This window comes from Schistocerca americana, chromosome 8, assembly GCF_021461395.2.
Source record: "Schistocerca americana isolate TAMUIC-IGC-003095 chromosome 8, iqSchAmer2.1, whole genome shotgun sequence".
Classification (NCBI taxonomy): Eukaryota; Metazoa; Arthropoda; class Insecta; order Orthoptera; family Acrididae; genus Schistocerca; species Schistocerca americana.
The window spans coordinates 70,102,929-70,118,642 of NC_060126.1; the positions used below are offsets into that span (position 1 = coordinate 70,102,929).

Here is a 15,714-nt window from a genome sequence, read left to right on the forward strand (position 1 = left end):
ATCCCGCTTACTCACTCCCAAAGCGCGCAAGTCATACTAGGCAAACATCGCTTTCAGTCTCGAGTGCAACTAGCAAAACTGTAATTAGTAATAACTGGAAACAAACACACGTTGACGCAAAGTAGCCTAGGTGGTAATAAACGGCAAATACGGCCTTACCTCGCAAAAGCTATGCTGTGCCTTTCACCGTCGTGGAGAGAAAATGAGATGGCTGAGTTGAGGATAGAACGTACGCCCTTAAGATAATGACATGCGCAGCCCACTGCGCCACCGAGGCATACAGGAATACTCGCCACCGCAGCCTCACTAAGAAGTTCTAATTTCAGAATTGTTTTCCCACCATGCCGTACATGAAAGGGTGGATTTCTCGGCGGAAGTCAATGCTGCGTCTAGTTACAGTGCATCGCCCTGGAAGCAACGTGGCACCGCGTTCCGATGTGCCGGCGGGCAGAGCGCCTGCAGCAGGGTCGCTTGATCCTCTGGTGGCAGCAGGGGCGACAACACACCGCGACACAGGAAGCCTGCAGCGCAATGCGGTGGTGGTGTAACGGTCAGCATGGTTGCTTCCCAAGCAGTTGATCCGTGTTCGATTCCCGGCCACCGCAGGAGGATTGTCATTTTTGCGTAGCGCAATAGTGTGTGTTCTAGACCATGCGATCCTCGAAATTGCCACGTGTCGCGGCACAGGTAGTATCTCCTCGTCTCCTGCCTCGTTCCAGCTAAGTGGATTAATTTCACTTCATCGTGTGTCGACTTGGCCCGACTTTGCTCGACTGCCGCTCGCTGCCGCTCGGCGGTGGGGCCGATATGACAGGAGAAGTACGACAATCGGCTGCGAGAAATAAAGTAATCAAGAGTACTTTTCCTTTTCAATACGAAAAGCTAAACTTTCATTTACAAATTTCGGAAATCTCACTGCTTCGCACAGTGTTATCTACACATCTGAGAAATTATCTGTTGATTCGTACGGTTCTGTTATTGCCAAAGTCGTTCTTGCACTTTCCTTGCGCTCTTTTTGCAATCAGCCTCATTAAATTGTGGATCATATGTTCGTTAACGTAATTTAAATTGCTTAGGGAGGCATCATAGCACGTCAACACTGTAGCATAAAAGGAGGAGGGTGGGGGTTGAAATGGAAGGGTCCAATAGCACGCAGAGTTCCCGGACGATCACCCATCCACTCACTAACCACGCAAACGTCTGCTTAACTTCATTAATTGAAAGTGAGCTGGCCGTTGGCAACCCCTTAGCGAAACGTTCAGACTTCTAGCTGGATGTGCACATCATTTAGAATCTGCCTGGCAGAGTCTCGCAGGAGGCAGCATTTCCTATTAGGGGAGAAAATGGAATGGCCCGTGGAGGGAAGGAACCCATGACCTACGCGTTACTAGCACGACGCTACAGCCCACTGAGCTAACGGGCAATGCAACAGTGTCGCATCAGCAGTCCAAAACCGCAAAACCGTCTCCTCTCCCTTCAAAACGGCCCCGCCATTAACGTGAGGATGTATCTCTTTTCCTTGACTTTCTCTCACCTTATACTTGGAACCCAGAGCAGCAGCTCCACGAAGACGAAAAACGGCCGTGAGAAGTTTTCTCATCTCAGCCCCGAGAATTCACGTTCAGGTACCGGGAATCGAACCCGGGCCTCCTGGGTGAAAGCCAGGTATCCTAGCCACTAGACCATACCGGACACACCTCAACGATCCACTACGTGTGTATGCGTCCAGAAATACGTCTCCTCCACGCAACTTTAGGGCCGAATCTGGCGCCAACGCTGAACTCTGTCCGCCACCACGATCCCGCTTACTCACTCCCAAAGCGCGCAAGTCATACTAGGCAAACATCGCTTTCAGTCTCGAGTGCAACTAGCAAAACTGTAATTAGTAATAACTGGAAACAAACACACGTTGACGCAAAGTAGCCTAGGTGGTAATAAACGGCAAATACGGCCTTACCTCGCAAAAGCTATGCTGTGCCTTTCACCGTCGTGGAGAGAAAATGAGATGGCTGAGTTGAGGATAGAACGTACGCCCTTAAGATAATGACATGCGCAGCCCACTGCGCCACCGAGGCATACAGGAATACTCGCCACCGCAGCCTCACTAAGAAGTTCTAATTTCAGAATTGTTTTCCCACCATGCCGTACATGAAAGGGTGGATTTCTCGGCGGAAGTCAATGCTGCGTCTAGTTACAGTGCATCGCCCTGGAAGCAACGTGGCACCGCGTTCCGATGTGCCGGCGGGCAGAGCGCCTGCAGCAGGGTCGCTTGATCCTCTGGTGGCAGCAGGGGCGACAACACACCGCGACACAGGAAGCCTGCAGCGCAATGCGGTGGTGGTGTAACGGTCAGCATGGTTGCTTCCCAAGCAGTTGATCCGTGTTCGATTCCCGGCCACCGCAGGAGGATTGTCATTTTTGCGTAGCGCAATAGTGTGTGTTCTAGACCATGCGATCCTCGAAATTGCCACGTGTCGCGGCACAGGTAGTATCTCCTCGTCTCCTGCCTCGTTCCAGCTAAGTGGATTAATTTCACTTCATCGTGTGTCGACTTGGCCCGACTTTGCTCGACTGCCGCTCGCTGCCGCTCGGCGGTGGGGCCGATATGACAGGAGAAGTACGACAATCGGCTGCGAGAAATAAAGTAATCAAGAGTACTTTTCCTTTTCAATACGAAAAGCTAAACTTTCATTTACAAATTTCGGAAATCTCACTGCTTCGCACAGTGTTATCTACACATTTGAGAAATTATCTGTTGATTCGTACGGTTCTGTTATTGCCAAAGTCGTTCTTGCACTTTCCTTGCGCTCTTTTTGCAATCAGCCTCATTAAATTGTGGATCATATGTTCGTTAACGTAATTTAAATTGCTTAGGGAGGCATCATAGCACGTCAACACTGTAGCATAAAAGGAGGAGGGTGGGGGTTGAAATGGAAGGGTCCAATAGCACGCAGAGTTCCCGGACGATCACCCATCCACTCACTAACCACGCAAACGTCTGCTTAACTTCATTAATTGAAAGTGAGCTGGCCGTTGGCAACCCCTTAGCGAAACGTTCAGACTTCTAGCTGGATGTGCACATCATTTAGAATCTGCCTGGCAGAGTCTCGCAGGAGGCAGCATTTCCTATTAGGGGAGAAAATGGAATGGCCCGTGGAGGGAAGGAACCCATGACCTACGCGTTACTAGCACGACGCTACAGCCCACTGAGCTAACGGGCAATGCAACAGTGTCGCATCAGCAGTCCAAAACCGCAAAACCGTCTCCTCTCCCTTCAAAACGGCCCCGCCATTAACCTGAGGATGTATCTCTTTTCCTTGACTTTCTCTCACCTTATACTTGGAACCCAGAGCAGCAGCTCCACGAAGACGAAAAACGGCCGTGAGAAGTTTTCTCATCTCAGCCCCGAGAATTCACGTTCAGGTACCGGGAATCGAACCCGGGCCTCCTGGGTGAAAGCCAGGTATCCTAGCCACTAGACCATACCGGACACACCTCAACGATCCACTACGTGTGTATGCGTCCAGAAATACGTCTCCTCCACGCAACTTTAGGGCCGAATCTGGCGCCAACGCTGAACTCTGTCCGCCACCACGATCCCGCTTACTCACTCCCAAAGCGCGCAAGTCATACTAGGCAAACATCGCTTTCAGTCTCGAGTGCAACTAGCAAAACTGTAATTAGTAATAACTGGAAACAAACACACGTTGACGCAAAGTAGCCTAGGTGGTAATAAACGGCAAATACGGCCTTACCTCGCAAAAGCTATGCTGTGCCTTTCACCGTCGTGGAGAGAAAATGAGATGGCTGAGTTGAGGATAGAACGTACGCCCTTAAGATAATGACATGCGCAGCCCACTGCGCCACCGAGGCATACAGGAATACTCGCCACCGCAGCCTCACTAAGAAGTTCTAATTTCAGAATATTTTTCCCACCATGCCGTACATGAAAGGGTGGATTTCTCGGCGGAAGTCAATGCTGCGTCTAGTTACAGTGCATCGCCCTGGAAGCAACGTGGCACCGCGTTCCGATGTGCCGGCGGGCAGAGCGCCTGCAGCAGGGTCGCTTGATCCTCTGGTGGCAGCAGGGGCGACAACACACCGCGACACAGGAAGCCTGCAGCGCAATGCGGTGGTGGTGTAACGGTCAGCATGGTTGCTTCCCAAGCAGTTGATCCGTGTTCGATTCCCGGCCACCGCAGGAGGATTGTCATTTTTGCGTAGCGCAATAGTGTGTGTTCTAGACCATGCGATCCTCGAAATTGCCACGTGTCGCGGCACAGGTAGTATCTCCTCGTCTCCTGCCTCGTTCCAGCTAAGTGGATTAATTTCACTTCATCGTGTGTCGACTTGGCCCGACTTTGCTCGACTGCCGCTCGCTGCCGCTCGGCGGTGGGGCCGATATGACAGGAGAAGTACGACAATCGGCTGCGAGAAATAAAGTAATCAAGAGTACTTTTCCTTTTCAATACGAAAAGCTAAACTTTCATTTACAAATTTCGGAAATCTCACTGCTTCGCACAGTGTTATCTACACATTTGAGAAATTATCTGTTGATTCGTACGGTTCTGTTATTGCCAAAGTCGTTCTTGCACTTTCCTTGCGCTCTTTTTGCAATCAGCCTCATTAAATTGTGGATCATATGTTCGTTAACGTAATTTAAATTGCTTAGGGAGGCATCATAGCACGTCAACACTGTAGCATAAAAGGAGGAGGGTGGGGGTTGAAATGGAAGGGTCCAATAGCACGCAGAGTTCCCGGACGATCACCCATCCACTCACTAACCACGCAAACGTCTGCTTAACTTCATTAATTGAAAGTGAGCTGGCCGTTGGCAACCCCTTAGCGAAACGTTCAGACTTCTAGCTGGATGTGCACATCATTTAGAATCTGCCTGGCAGAGTCTCGCAGGAGGCAGCATTTCCTATTAGGGGAGAAAATGGAATGGCCCGTGGAGGGAAGGAACCCATGACCTACGCGTTACTAGCACGACGCTACAGCCCACTGAGCTAACGGGCAATGCAACAGTGTCGCATCAGCAGTCCAAAACCGCAAAACCGTCTCCTCTCCCTTCAAAACGGCCCCGCCATTAACGTGAGGATGTATCTCTTTTCCTTGACTTTCTCTCACCTTATACTTGGAACCCAGAGCAGCAGCTCCACGAAGACGAAAAACGGCCGTGAGAAGTTTTCTCATCTCAGCCCCGAGAATTCACGTTCAGGTACCGGGAATCGAACCCGGGCCTCCTGGGTGAAAGCCAGGTATCCTAGCCACTAGACCATACCGGACACACCTCAACGATCCACTACGTGTGTATGCGTCCAGAAATACGTCTCCTCCACGCAACTTTAGGGCCGAATCTGGCGCCAACGCTGAACTCTGTCCGCCACCACGATCCCGCTTACTCACTCCCAAAGCGCGCAAGTCATACTAGGCAAACATCGCTTTCAGTCTCGAGTGCAACTAGCAAAACTGTAATTAGTAATAACTGGAAACAAACACACGTTGACGCAAAGTAGCCTAGGTGGTAATAAACGGCAAATACGGCCTTACCTCGCAAAAGCTATGCTGTGCCTTTCACCGTCGTGGAGAGAAAATGAGATGGCTGAGTTGAGGATAGAACGTACGCCCTTAAGATAATGACATGCGCAGCCCACTGCGCCACCGAGGCATACAGGAATACTCGCCACCGCAGCCTCACTAAGAAGTTCTAATTTCAGAATTGTTTTCCCACCATGCCGTACATGAAAGGGTGGATTTCTCGGCGGAAGTCAATGCTGCGTCTAGTTACAGTGCATCGCCCTGGAAGCAACGTGGCACCGCGTTCCGATGTGCCGGCGGGCAGAGCGCCTGCAGCAGGGTCGCTTGATCCTCTGGTGGCAGCAGGGGCGACAACACACCGCGACACAGGAAGCCTGCAGCGCAATGCGGTGGTGGTGTAACGGTCAGCATGGTTGCTTCCCAAGCAGTTGATCCGTGTTCGATTCCCGGCCACCGCAGGAGGATTGTCATTTTTGCGTAGCGCAATAGTGTGTGTTCTAGACCATGCGATCCTCGAAATTGCCACGTGTCGCGGCACAGGTAGTATCTCCTCGTCTCCTGCCTCGTTCCAGCTAAGTGGATTAATTTCACTTCATCGTGTGTCGACTTGGCCCGACTTTGCTCGACTGCCGCTCGCTGCCGCTCGGCGGTGGGGCCGATATGACAGGAGAAGTACGACAATCGGCTGCGAGAAATAAAGTAATCAAGAGTACTTTTCCTTTTCAATACGAAAAGCTAAACTTTCATTTACAAATTTCGGAAATCTCACTGCTTCGCACAGTGTTATCTACACATTTGAGAAATTATCTGTTGATTCGTACGGTTCTGTTATTGCCAAAGTCGTTCTTGCACTTTCCTTGCGCTCTTTTTGCAATCAGCCTCATTAAATTGTGGATCATATGTTCGTTAACGTAATTTAAATTGCTTAGGGAGGCATCATAGCACGTCAACACTGTAGCATAAAAGGAGGAGGGTGGGGGTTGAAATGGAAGGGTCCAATAGCACGCAGAGTTCCCGGACGATCACCCATCCACTCACTAACCACGCAAACGTCTGCTTAACTTCATTAATTGAAAGTGAGCTGGCCGTTGGCAACCCCTTAGCGAAACGTTCAGACTTCTAGCTGGATGTGCACATCATTTAGAATCTGCCTGGCAGAGTCTCGCAGGAGGCAGCATTTCCTATTAGGGGAGAAAATGGAATGGCCCGTGGAGGGAAGGAACCCATGACCTACGCGTTACTAGCACGACGCTACAGCCCACTGAGCTAACGGGCAATGCAACAGTGTCGCATCAGCAGTCCAAAACCGCAAAACCGTCTCCTCTCCCTTCAAAACGGCCCCGCCATTAACGTGAGGATGTATCTCTTTTCCTTGACTTTCTCTCACCTTATACTTGGAACCCAGAGCAGCAGCTCCACGAAGACGAAAAACGGCCGTGAGAAGTTTTCTCATCTCAGCCCCGAGAATTCACGTTCAGGTACCGGGAATCGAACCCGGGCCTCCTGGGTGAAAGCCAGGTATCCTAGCCACTAGACCATACCGGACACACCTCAACGATCCACTACGTGTGTATGCGTCCAGAAATACGTCTCCTCCACGCAACTTTAGGGCCGAATCTGGCGCCAACGCTGAACTCTGTCCGCCACCACGATCCCGCTTACTCACTCCCAAAGCGCGCAAGTCATACTAGGCAAACATCGCTTTCAGTCTCGAGTGCAACTAGCAAAACTGTAATTAGTAATAACTGGAAACAAACACACGTTGACGCAAAGTAGCCTAGGTGGTAATAAACGGCAAATACGGCCTTACCTCGCAAAAGCTATGCTGTGCCTTTCACCGTCGTGGAGAGAAAATGAGATGGCTGAGTTGAGGATAGAACGTACGCCCTTAAGATAATGACATGCGCAGCCCACTGCGCCACCGAGGCATACAGGAATACTCGCCACCGCAGCCTCACTAAGAAGTTCTAATTTCAGAATTGTTTTCCCACCATGCCGTACATGAAAGGGTGGATTTCTCGGCGGAAGTCAATGCTGCGTCTAGTTACAGTGCATCGCCCTGGAAGCAACGTGGCACCGCGTTCCGATGTGCCGGCGGGCAGAGCGCCTGCAGCAGGGTCGCTTGATCCTCTGGTGGCAGCAGGGGCGACAACACACCGCGACACAGGAAGCCTGCAGCGCAATGCGGTGGTGGTGTAACGGTCAGCATGGTTGCTTCCCAAGCAGTTGATCCGTGTTCGATTCCCGGCCACCGCAGGAGGATTGTCATTTTTGCGTAGCGCAATAGTGTGTGTTCTAGACCATGCGATCCTCGAAATTGCCACGTGTCGCGGCACAGGTAGTATCTCCTCGTCTCCTGCCTCGTTCCAGCTAAGTGGATTAATTTCACTTCATCGTGTGTCGACTTGGCCCGACTTTGCTCGACTGCCGCTCGCTGCCGCTCGGCGGTGGGGCCGATATGACAGGAGAAGTACGACAATCGGCTGCGAGAAATAAAGTAATCAAGAGTACTTTTCCTTTTCAATACGAAAAGCTAAACTTTCATTTACAAATTTCGGAAATCTCACTGCTTCGCACAGTGTTATCTACACATTTGAGAAATTATCTGTTGATTCGTACGGTTCTGTTATTGCCAAAGTCGTTCTTGCACTTTCCTTGCGCTCTTTTTGCAATCAGCCTCATTAAATTGTGGATCATATGTTCGTTAACGTAATTTAAATTGCTTAGGGAGGCATCATAGCACGTCAACACTGTAGCATAAAAGGAGGAGGGTGGGGGTTGAAATGGAAGGGTCCAATAGCACGCAGAGTTCCCGGACGATCACCCATCCACTCACTAACCACGCAAACGTCTGCTTAACTTCATTAATTGAAAGTGAGCTGGCCGTTGGCAACCCCTTAGCGAAACGTTCAGACTTCTAGCTGGATGTGCACATCATTTAGAATCTGCCTGGCAGAGTCTCGCAGGAGGCAGCATTTCCTATTAGGGGAGAAAATGGAATGGCCCGTGGAGGGAAGGAACCCATGACCTACGCGTTACTAGCACGACGCTACAGCCCACTGAGCTAACGGGCAATGCAACAGTGTCGCATCAGCAGTCCAAAACCGCAAAACCGTCTCCTCTCCCTTCAAAACGGCCCCGCCATTAACGTGAGGATGTATCTCTTTTCCTTGACTTTCTCTCACCTTATACTTGGAACCCAGAGCAGCAGCTCCACGAAGACGAAAAACGGCCGTGAGAAGTTTTCTCATCTCAGCCCCGAGAATTCACGTTCAGGTACCGGGAATCGAACCCGGGCCTCCTGGGTGAAAGCCAGGTATCCTAGCCACTAGACCATACCGGACACACCTCAACGATCCACTACGTGTGTATGCGTCCAGAAATACGTCTCCTCCACGCAACTTTAGGGCCGAATCTGGCGCCAACGCTGAACTCTGTCCGCCACCACGATCCCGCTTACTCACTCCCAAAGCGCGCAAGTCATACTAGGCAAACATCGCTTTCAGTCTCGAGTGCAACTAGCAAAACTGTAATTAGTAATAACTGGAAACAAACACACGTTGACGCAAAGTAGCCTAGGTGGTAATAAACGGCAAATACGGCCTTACCTCGCAAAAGCTATGCTGTGCCTTTCACCGTCGTGGAGAGAAAATGAGATGGCTGAGTTGAGGATAGAACGTACGCCCTTAAGATAATGACATGCGCAGCCCACTGCGCCACCGAGGCATACAGGAATACTCGCCACCGCAGCCTCACTAAGAAGTTCTAATTTCAGAATTGTTTTCCCACCATGCCGTACATGAAAGGGTGGATTTCTCGGCGGAAGTCAATGCTGCGTCTAGTTACAGTGCATCGCCCTGGAAGCAACGTGGCACCGCGTTCCGATGTGCCGGCGGGCAGAGCGCCTGCAGCAGGGTCGCTTGATCCTCTGGTGGCAGCAGGGGCGACAACACACCGCGACACAGGAAGCCTGCAGCGCAATGCGGTGGTGGTGTAACGGTCAGCATGGTTGCTTCCCAAGCAGTTGATCCGTGTTCGATTCCCGGCCACCGCAGGAGGATTGTCATTTTTGCGTAGCGCAATAGTGTGTGTTCTAGACCATGCGATCCTCGAAATTGCCACGTGTCGCGGCACAGGTAGTATCTCCTCGTCTCCTGCCTCGTTCCAGCTAAGTGGATTAATTTCACTTCATCGTGTGTCGACTTGGCCCGACTTTGCTCGACTGCCGCTCGCTGCCGCTCGGCGGTGGGGCCGATATGACAGGAGAAGTACGACAATCGGCTGCGAGAAATAAAGTAATCAAGAGTACTTTTCCTTTTCAATACGAAAAGCTAAACTTTCATTTACAAATTTCGGAAATCTCACTGCTTCGCACAGTGTTATCTACACATTTGAGAAATTATCTGTTGATTCGTACGGTTCTGTTATTGCCAAAGTCGTTCTTGCACTTTCCTTGCGCTCTTTTTGCAATCAGCCTCATTAAATTGTGGATCATATGTTCGTTAACGTAATTTAAATTGCTTAGGGAGGCATCATAGCACGTCAACACTGTAGCATAAAAGGAGGAGGGTGGGGGTTGAAATGGAAGGGTCCAATAGCACGCAGAGTTCCCGGACGATCACCCATCCACTCACTAACCACGCAAACGTCTGCTTAACTTCATTAATTGAAAGTGAGCTGGCCGTTGGCAACCCCTTAGCGAAACGTTCAGACTTCTAGCTGGATGTGCACATCATTTAGAATCTGCCTGGCAGAGTCTCGCAGGAGGCAGCATTTCCTATTAGGGGAGAAAATGGAATGGCCCGTGGAGGGAAGGAACCCATGACCTACGCGTTACTAGCACGACGCTACAGCCCACTGAGCTAACGGGCAATGCAACAGTGTCGCATCAGCAGTCCAAAACCGCAAAACCGTCTCCTCTCCCTTCAAAACGGCCCCGCCATTAACGTGAGGATGTATCTCTTTTCCTTGACTTTCTCTCACCTTATACTTGGAACCCAGAGCAGCAGCTCCACGAAGACGAAAAACGGCCGTGAGAAGTTTTCTCATCTCAGCCCCGAGAATTCACGTTCAGGTACCGGGAATCGAACCCGGGCCTCCTGGGTGAAAGCCAGGTATCCTAGCCACTAGACCATACCGGACACACCTCAACGATCCACTACGTGTGTATGCGTCCAGAAATACGTCTCCTCCACGCAACTTTAGGGCCGAATCTGGCGCCAACGCTGAACTCTGTCCGCCACCACGATCCCGCTTACTCACTCCCAAAGCGCGCAAGTCATACTAGGCAAACATCGCTTTCAGTCTCGAGTGCAACTAGCAAAACTGTAATTAGTAATAACTGGAAACAAACACACGTTGACGCAAAGTAGCCTAGGTGGTAATAAACGGCAAATACGGCCTTACCTCGCAAAAGCTATGCTGTGCCTTTCACCGTCGTGGAGAGAAAATGAGATGGCTGAGTTGAGGATAGAACGTACGCCCTTAAGATAATGACATGCGCAGCCCACTGCGCCACCGAGGCATACAGGAATACTCGCCACCGCAGCCTCACTAAGAAGTTCTAATTTCAGAATTGTTTTCCCACCATGCCGTACATGAAAGGGTGGATTTCTCGGCGGAAGTCAATGCTGCGTCTAGTTACAGTGCATCGCCCTGGAAGCAACGTGGCACCGCGTTCCGATGTGCCGGCGGGCAGAGCGCCTGCAGCAGGGTCGCTTGATCCTCTGGTGGCAGCAGGGGCGACAACACACCGCGACACAGGAAGCCTGCAGCGCAATGCGGTGGTGGTGTAACGGTCAGCATGGTTGCTTCCCAAGCAGTTGATCCGTGTTCGATTCCCGGCCACCGCAGGAGGATTGTCATTTTTGCGTAGCGCAATAGTGTGTGTTCTAGACCATGCGATCCTCGAAATTGCCACGTGTCGCGGCACAGGTAGTATCTCCTCGTCTCCTGCCTCGTTCCAGCTAAGTGGATTAATTTCACTTCATCGTGTGTCGACTTGGCCCGACTTTGCTCGACTGCCGCTCGCTGCCGCTCGGCGGTGGGGCCGATATGACAGGAGAAGTACGACAATCGGCTGCGAGAAATAAAGTAATCAAGAGTACTTTTCCTTTTCAATACGAAAAGCTAAACTTTCATTTACAAATTTCGGAAATCTCACTGCTTCGCACAGTGTTATCTACACATTTGAGAAATTATCTGTTGATTCGTACGGTTCTGTTATTGCCAAAGTCGTTCTTGCACTTTCCTTGCGCTCTTTTTGCAATCAGCCTCATTAAATTGTGGATCATATGTTCGTTAACGTAATTTAAATTGCTTAGGGAGGCATCATAGCACGTCAACACTGTAGCATAAAAGGAGGAGGGTGGGGGTTGAAATGGAAGGGTCCAATAGCACGCAGAGTTCCCGGACGATCACCCATCCACTCACTAACCACGCAAACGTCTGCTTAACTTCATTAATTGAAAGTGAGCTGGCCGTTGGCAACCCCTTAGCGAAACGTTCAGACTTCTAGCTGGATGTGCACATCATTTAGAATCTGCCTGGCAGAGTCTCGCAGGAGGCAGCATTTCCTATTAGGGGAGAAAATGGAATGGCCCGTGGAGGGAAGGAACCCATGACCTACGCGTTACTAGCACGACGCTACAGCCCACTGAGCTAACGGGCAATGCAACAGTGTCGCATCAGCAGTCCAAAACCGCAAAACCGTCTCCTCTCCCTTCAAAACGGCCCCGCCATTAACGTGAGGATGTATCTCTTTTCCTTGACTTTCTCTCACCTTATACTTGGAACCCAGAGCAGCAGCTCCACGAAGACGAAAAACGGCCGTGAGAAGTTTTCTCATCTCAGCCCCGAGAATTCACGTTCAGGTACCGGGAATCGAACCCGGGCCTCCTGGGTGAAAGCCAGGTATCCTAGCCACTAGACCATACCGGACACACCTCAACGATCCACTACGTGTGTATGCGTCCAGAAATACGTCTCCTCCACGCAACTTTAGGGCCGAATCTGGCGCCAACGCTGAACTCTGTCCGCCACCACGATCCCGCTTACTCACTCCCAAAGCGCGCAAGTCATACTAGGCAAACATCGCTTTCAGTCTCGAGTGCAACTAGCAAAACTGTAATTAGTAATAACTGGAAACAAACACACGTTGACGCAAAGTAGCCTAGGTGGTAATAAACGGCAAATACGGCCTTACCTCGCAAAAGCTATGCTGTGCCTTTCACCGTCGTGGAGAGAAAATGAGATGGCTGAGTTGAGGATAGAACGTACGCCCTTAAGATAATGACATGCGCAGCCCACTGCGCCACCGAGGCATACAGGAATACTCGCCACCGCAGCCTCACTAAGAAGTTCTAATTTCAGAATTGTTTTCCCACCATGCCGTACATGAAAGGGTGGATTTCTCGGCGGAAGTCAATGCTGCGTCTAGTTACAGTGCATCGCCCTGGAAGCAACGTGGCACCGCGTTCCGATGTGCCGGCGGGCAGAGCGCCTGCAGCAGGGTCGCTTGATCCTCTGGTGGCAGCAGGGGCGACAACACACCGCGACACAGGAAGCCTGCAGCGCAATGCGGTGGTGGTGTAACGGTCAGCATGGTTGCTTCCCAAGCAGTTAATCCGTGTTCGATTCCCGGCCACCGCAGGAGGATTGTCATTTTTGCGTAGCGCAATAGTGTGTGTTCTAGACCATGCGATCCTCGAAATTGCCACGTGTCGCGGCACAGGTAGTATCTCCTCGTCTCCTGCCTCGTTCCAGCTAAGTGGATTAATTTCACTTCATCGTGTGTCGACTTGGCCCGACTTTGCTCGACTGCCGCTCGCTGCCGCTCGGCGGTGGGGCCGATATGACAGGAGAAGTACGACAATCGGCTGCGAGAAATAAAGTAATCAAGAGTACTTTTCCTTTTCAATACGAAAAGCTAAACTTTCATTTACAAATTTCGGAAATCTCACTGCTTCGCACAGTGTTATCTACACATTTGAGAAATTATCTGTTGATTCGTACGGTTCTGTTATTGCCAAAGTCGTTCTTGCACTTTCCTTGCGCTCTTTTTGCAATCAGCCTCATTAAATTGTGGATCATATGTTCGTTAACGTAATTTAAATTGCTTAGGGAGGCATCATAGCACGTCAACACTGTAGCATAAAAGGAGGAGGGTGGGGGTTGAAATGGAAGGGTCCAATAGCACGCAGAGTTCCCGGACGATCACCCATCCACTCACTAACCACGCAAACGTCTGCTTAACTTCATTAATTGAAAGTGAGCTGGCCGTTGGCAACCCCTTAGCGAAACGTTCAGACTTCTAGCTGGATGTGCACATCATTTAGAATCTGCCTGGCAGAGTCTCGCAGGAGGCAGCATTTCCTATTAGGGGAGAAAATGGAATGGCCCGTGGAGGGAAGGAACCCATGACCTACGCGTTACTAGCACGACGCTACAGCCCACTGAGCTAACGGGCAATGCAACAGTGTCGCATCAGCAGTCCAAAACCGCAAAACCGTCTCCTCTCCCTTCAAAACGGCCCCGCCATTAACGTGAGGATGTATCTCTTTTCCTTGACTTTCTCTCACCTTATACTTGGAACCCAGAGCAGCAGCTCCACGAAGACGAAAAACGGCCGTGAGAAGTTTTCTCATCTCAGCCCCGAGAATTCACGTTCAGGTACCGGGAATCGAACCCGGGCCTCCTGGGTGAAAGCCAGGTATCCTAGCCACTAGACCATACCGGACACACCTCAACGATCCACTACGTGTGTATGCGTCCAGAAATACGTCTCCTCCACGCAACTTTAGGGCCGAATCTGGCGCCAACGCTGAACTCTGTCCGCCACCACGATCCCGCTTACTCACTCCCAAAGCGCGCAAGTCATACTAGGCAAACATCGCTTTCAGTCTCGAGTGCAACTAGCAAAACTGTAATTAGTAATAACTGGAAACAAACACACGCTGACGCAAAGTAGCCTAGGTGGTAATAAACGGCAAATACGGCCTTACCTCGCAAAAGCTATGCTGTGCCTTTCACCGTCGTGGAGAGAAAATGAGATGGCTGAGTTGAGGATAGAACGTACGCCCTTAAGATAATGACATGCGCAGCCCACTGCGCCACCGAGGCATACAGGAATACTCGCCACCGCAGCCTCACTAAGAAGTTCTAATTTCAGAATTGTTTTCCCACCATGCCGTACATGAAAGGGTGGATTTCTCGGCGGAAGTCAATGCTGCGTCTAGTTACAGTGCATCGCCCTGGAAGCAACGTGGCACCGCGTTCCGATGTGCCGGCGGGCAGAGCGCCTGCAGCAGGGTCGCTTGATCCTCTGGTGGCAGCAGGGGCGACAACACACCGCGACACAGGAAGCCTGCAGCGCAATGCGGTGGTGGTGTAACGGTCAGCATGGTTGCTTCCCAAGCAGTTGATCCGTGTTCGATTCCCGGCCACCGCAGGAGGATTGTCATTTTTGCGTAGCGCAATAGTGTGTGTTCTAGACCATGCGATCCTCGAAATTGCCACGTGTCGCGGCACAGGTAGTATCTCCTCGTCTCCTGCCTCGTTCCAGCTAAGTGGATTAATTTCACTTCATCGTGTGTCGACTTGGCCCGACTTTGCTCGACTGCCGCTCGCTGCCGCTCGGCGGTGGGGCCGATATGACAGGAGAAGTACGACAATCGGCTGCGAGAAATAAAGTAATCAAGAGTACTTTTCCTTTTCAATACGAAAAGCTAAACTTTCATTTACAAATTTCGGAAATCTCACTGCTTCGCACAGTGTTATCTACACATTTGAGAAATTATCTGTTGATTCGTACGGTTCTGTTATTGCCAAAGTCGTTCTTGCACTTTCCTTGCGCTCTTTTTGCAATCAGCCTCATTAAATTGTGGATCATATGTTCGTTAACGTAATTTAAATTGCTTAGGGAGGCATCATAGCACGTCAACACTGTAGCATAAAAGGAGGAGGGTGGGGGTTGAAATGGAAGGGTCCAATAGCACGCAGAGTTCCCGGACGATCACCCATCCACTCACTAACCACGCAAACGTCTGCTTAACTTCATTAATTGAAAGTGAGCTGGCCGTTGGCAACCCCTTAGCGAAACGTTCAGACTTCTAGCTGGATGTGCACATCATTTAGAATCTGCCTGGCAGAGTCTCGCAGGAGGCAGCATTTCCT

At 50.7% G+C, this 15,714-nt stretch overlaps 16 non-coding genes across 16 annotated transcripts; 8 read left to right on the forward strand and 8 right to left on the reverse strand.

Annotated features, from left to right (window-relative positions):
• The first annotated feature begins 533 nt into the window (after positions 1–533).
• Trnag-ccc lies at positions 534–605 on the forward strand. Its single transcript has one exon. It is a non-coding gene; the product is annotated as a tRNA-Gly (tRNA).
• Positions 606–1,620: 1,015 nt separating this feature from the next.
• Positions 1,621–1,692, reverse strand: Trnae-uuc. Its single transcript has one exon. It is a non-coding gene; the product is annotated as a tRNA-Glu (tRNA).
• Positions 1,693–2,331: 639 nt separating this feature from the next.
• Positions 2,332–2,403, forward strand: Trnag-ccc. The gene has a single exon. It is a non-coding gene; the product is annotated as a tRNA-Gly (tRNA).
• A 1,015-nt stretch (positions 2,404–3,418) lies between these two features.
• Positions 3,419–3,490, reverse strand: Trnae-uuc. The gene has a single exon. It is a non-coding gene; the product is annotated as a tRNA-Glu (tRNA).
• Positions 3,491–4,129: 639 nt separating this feature from the next.
• Trnag-ccc lies at positions 4,130–4,201 on the forward strand. The gene has a single exon. It is a non-coding gene; the product is annotated as a tRNA-Gly (tRNA).
• A 1,015-nt stretch (positions 4,202–5,216) lies between these two features.
• Trnae-uuc lies at positions 5,217–5,288 on the reverse strand. The gene has a single exon. It is a non-coding gene; the product is annotated as a tRNA-Glu (tRNA).
• A 639-nt stretch (positions 5,289–5,927) lies between these two features.
• Positions 5,928–5,999, forward strand: Trnag-ccc. Its single transcript has one exon. It is a non-coding gene; the product is annotated as a tRNA-Gly (tRNA).
• Positions 6,000–7,014: 1,015 nt separating this feature from the next.
• Trnae-uuc lies at positions 7,015–7,086 on the reverse strand. Its single transcript has one exon. It is a non-coding gene; the product is annotated as a tRNA-Glu (tRNA).
• A 639-nt stretch (positions 7,087–7,725) lies between these two features.
• Positions 7,726–7,797, forward strand: Trnag-ccc. The gene has a single exon. It is a non-coding gene; the product is annotated as a tRNA-Gly (tRNA).
• A 1,015-nt stretch (positions 7,798–8,812) lies between these two features.
• Positions 8,813–8,884, reverse strand: Trnae-uuc. Its single transcript has one exon. It is a non-coding gene; the product is annotated as a tRNA-Glu (tRNA).
• A 639-nt stretch (positions 8,885–9,523) lies between these two features.
• Trnag-ccc lies at positions 9,524–9,595 on the forward strand. The gene has a single exon. It is a non-coding gene; the product is annotated as a tRNA-Gly (tRNA).
• A 1,015-nt stretch (positions 9,596–10,610) lies between these two features.
• On the reverse strand, positions 10,611–10,682 carry Trnae-uuc. The gene has a single exon. It is a non-coding gene; the product is annotated as a tRNA-Glu (tRNA).
• A 639-nt stretch (positions 10,683–11,321) lies between these two features.
• On the forward strand, positions 11,322–11,393 carry Trnag-ccc. Its single transcript has one exon. It is a non-coding gene; the product is annotated as a tRNA-Gly (tRNA).
• Positions 11,394–12,408: 1,015 nt separating this feature from the next.
• On the reverse strand, positions 12,409–12,480 carry Trnae-uuc. Its single transcript has one exon. It is a non-coding gene; the product is annotated as a tRNA-Glu (tRNA).
• Positions 12,481–14,206: 1,726 nt separating this feature from the next.
• Trnae-uuc lies at positions 14,207–14,278 on the reverse strand. The gene has a single exon. It is a non-coding gene; the product is annotated as a tRNA-Glu (tRNA).
• Positions 14,279–14,917: 639 nt separating this feature from the next.
• Positions 14,918–14,989, forward strand: Trnag-ccc. The gene has a single exon. It is a non-coding gene; the product is annotated as a tRNA-Gly (tRNA).
• Positions 14,990–15,714: the final 725 nt, after the last annotated feature.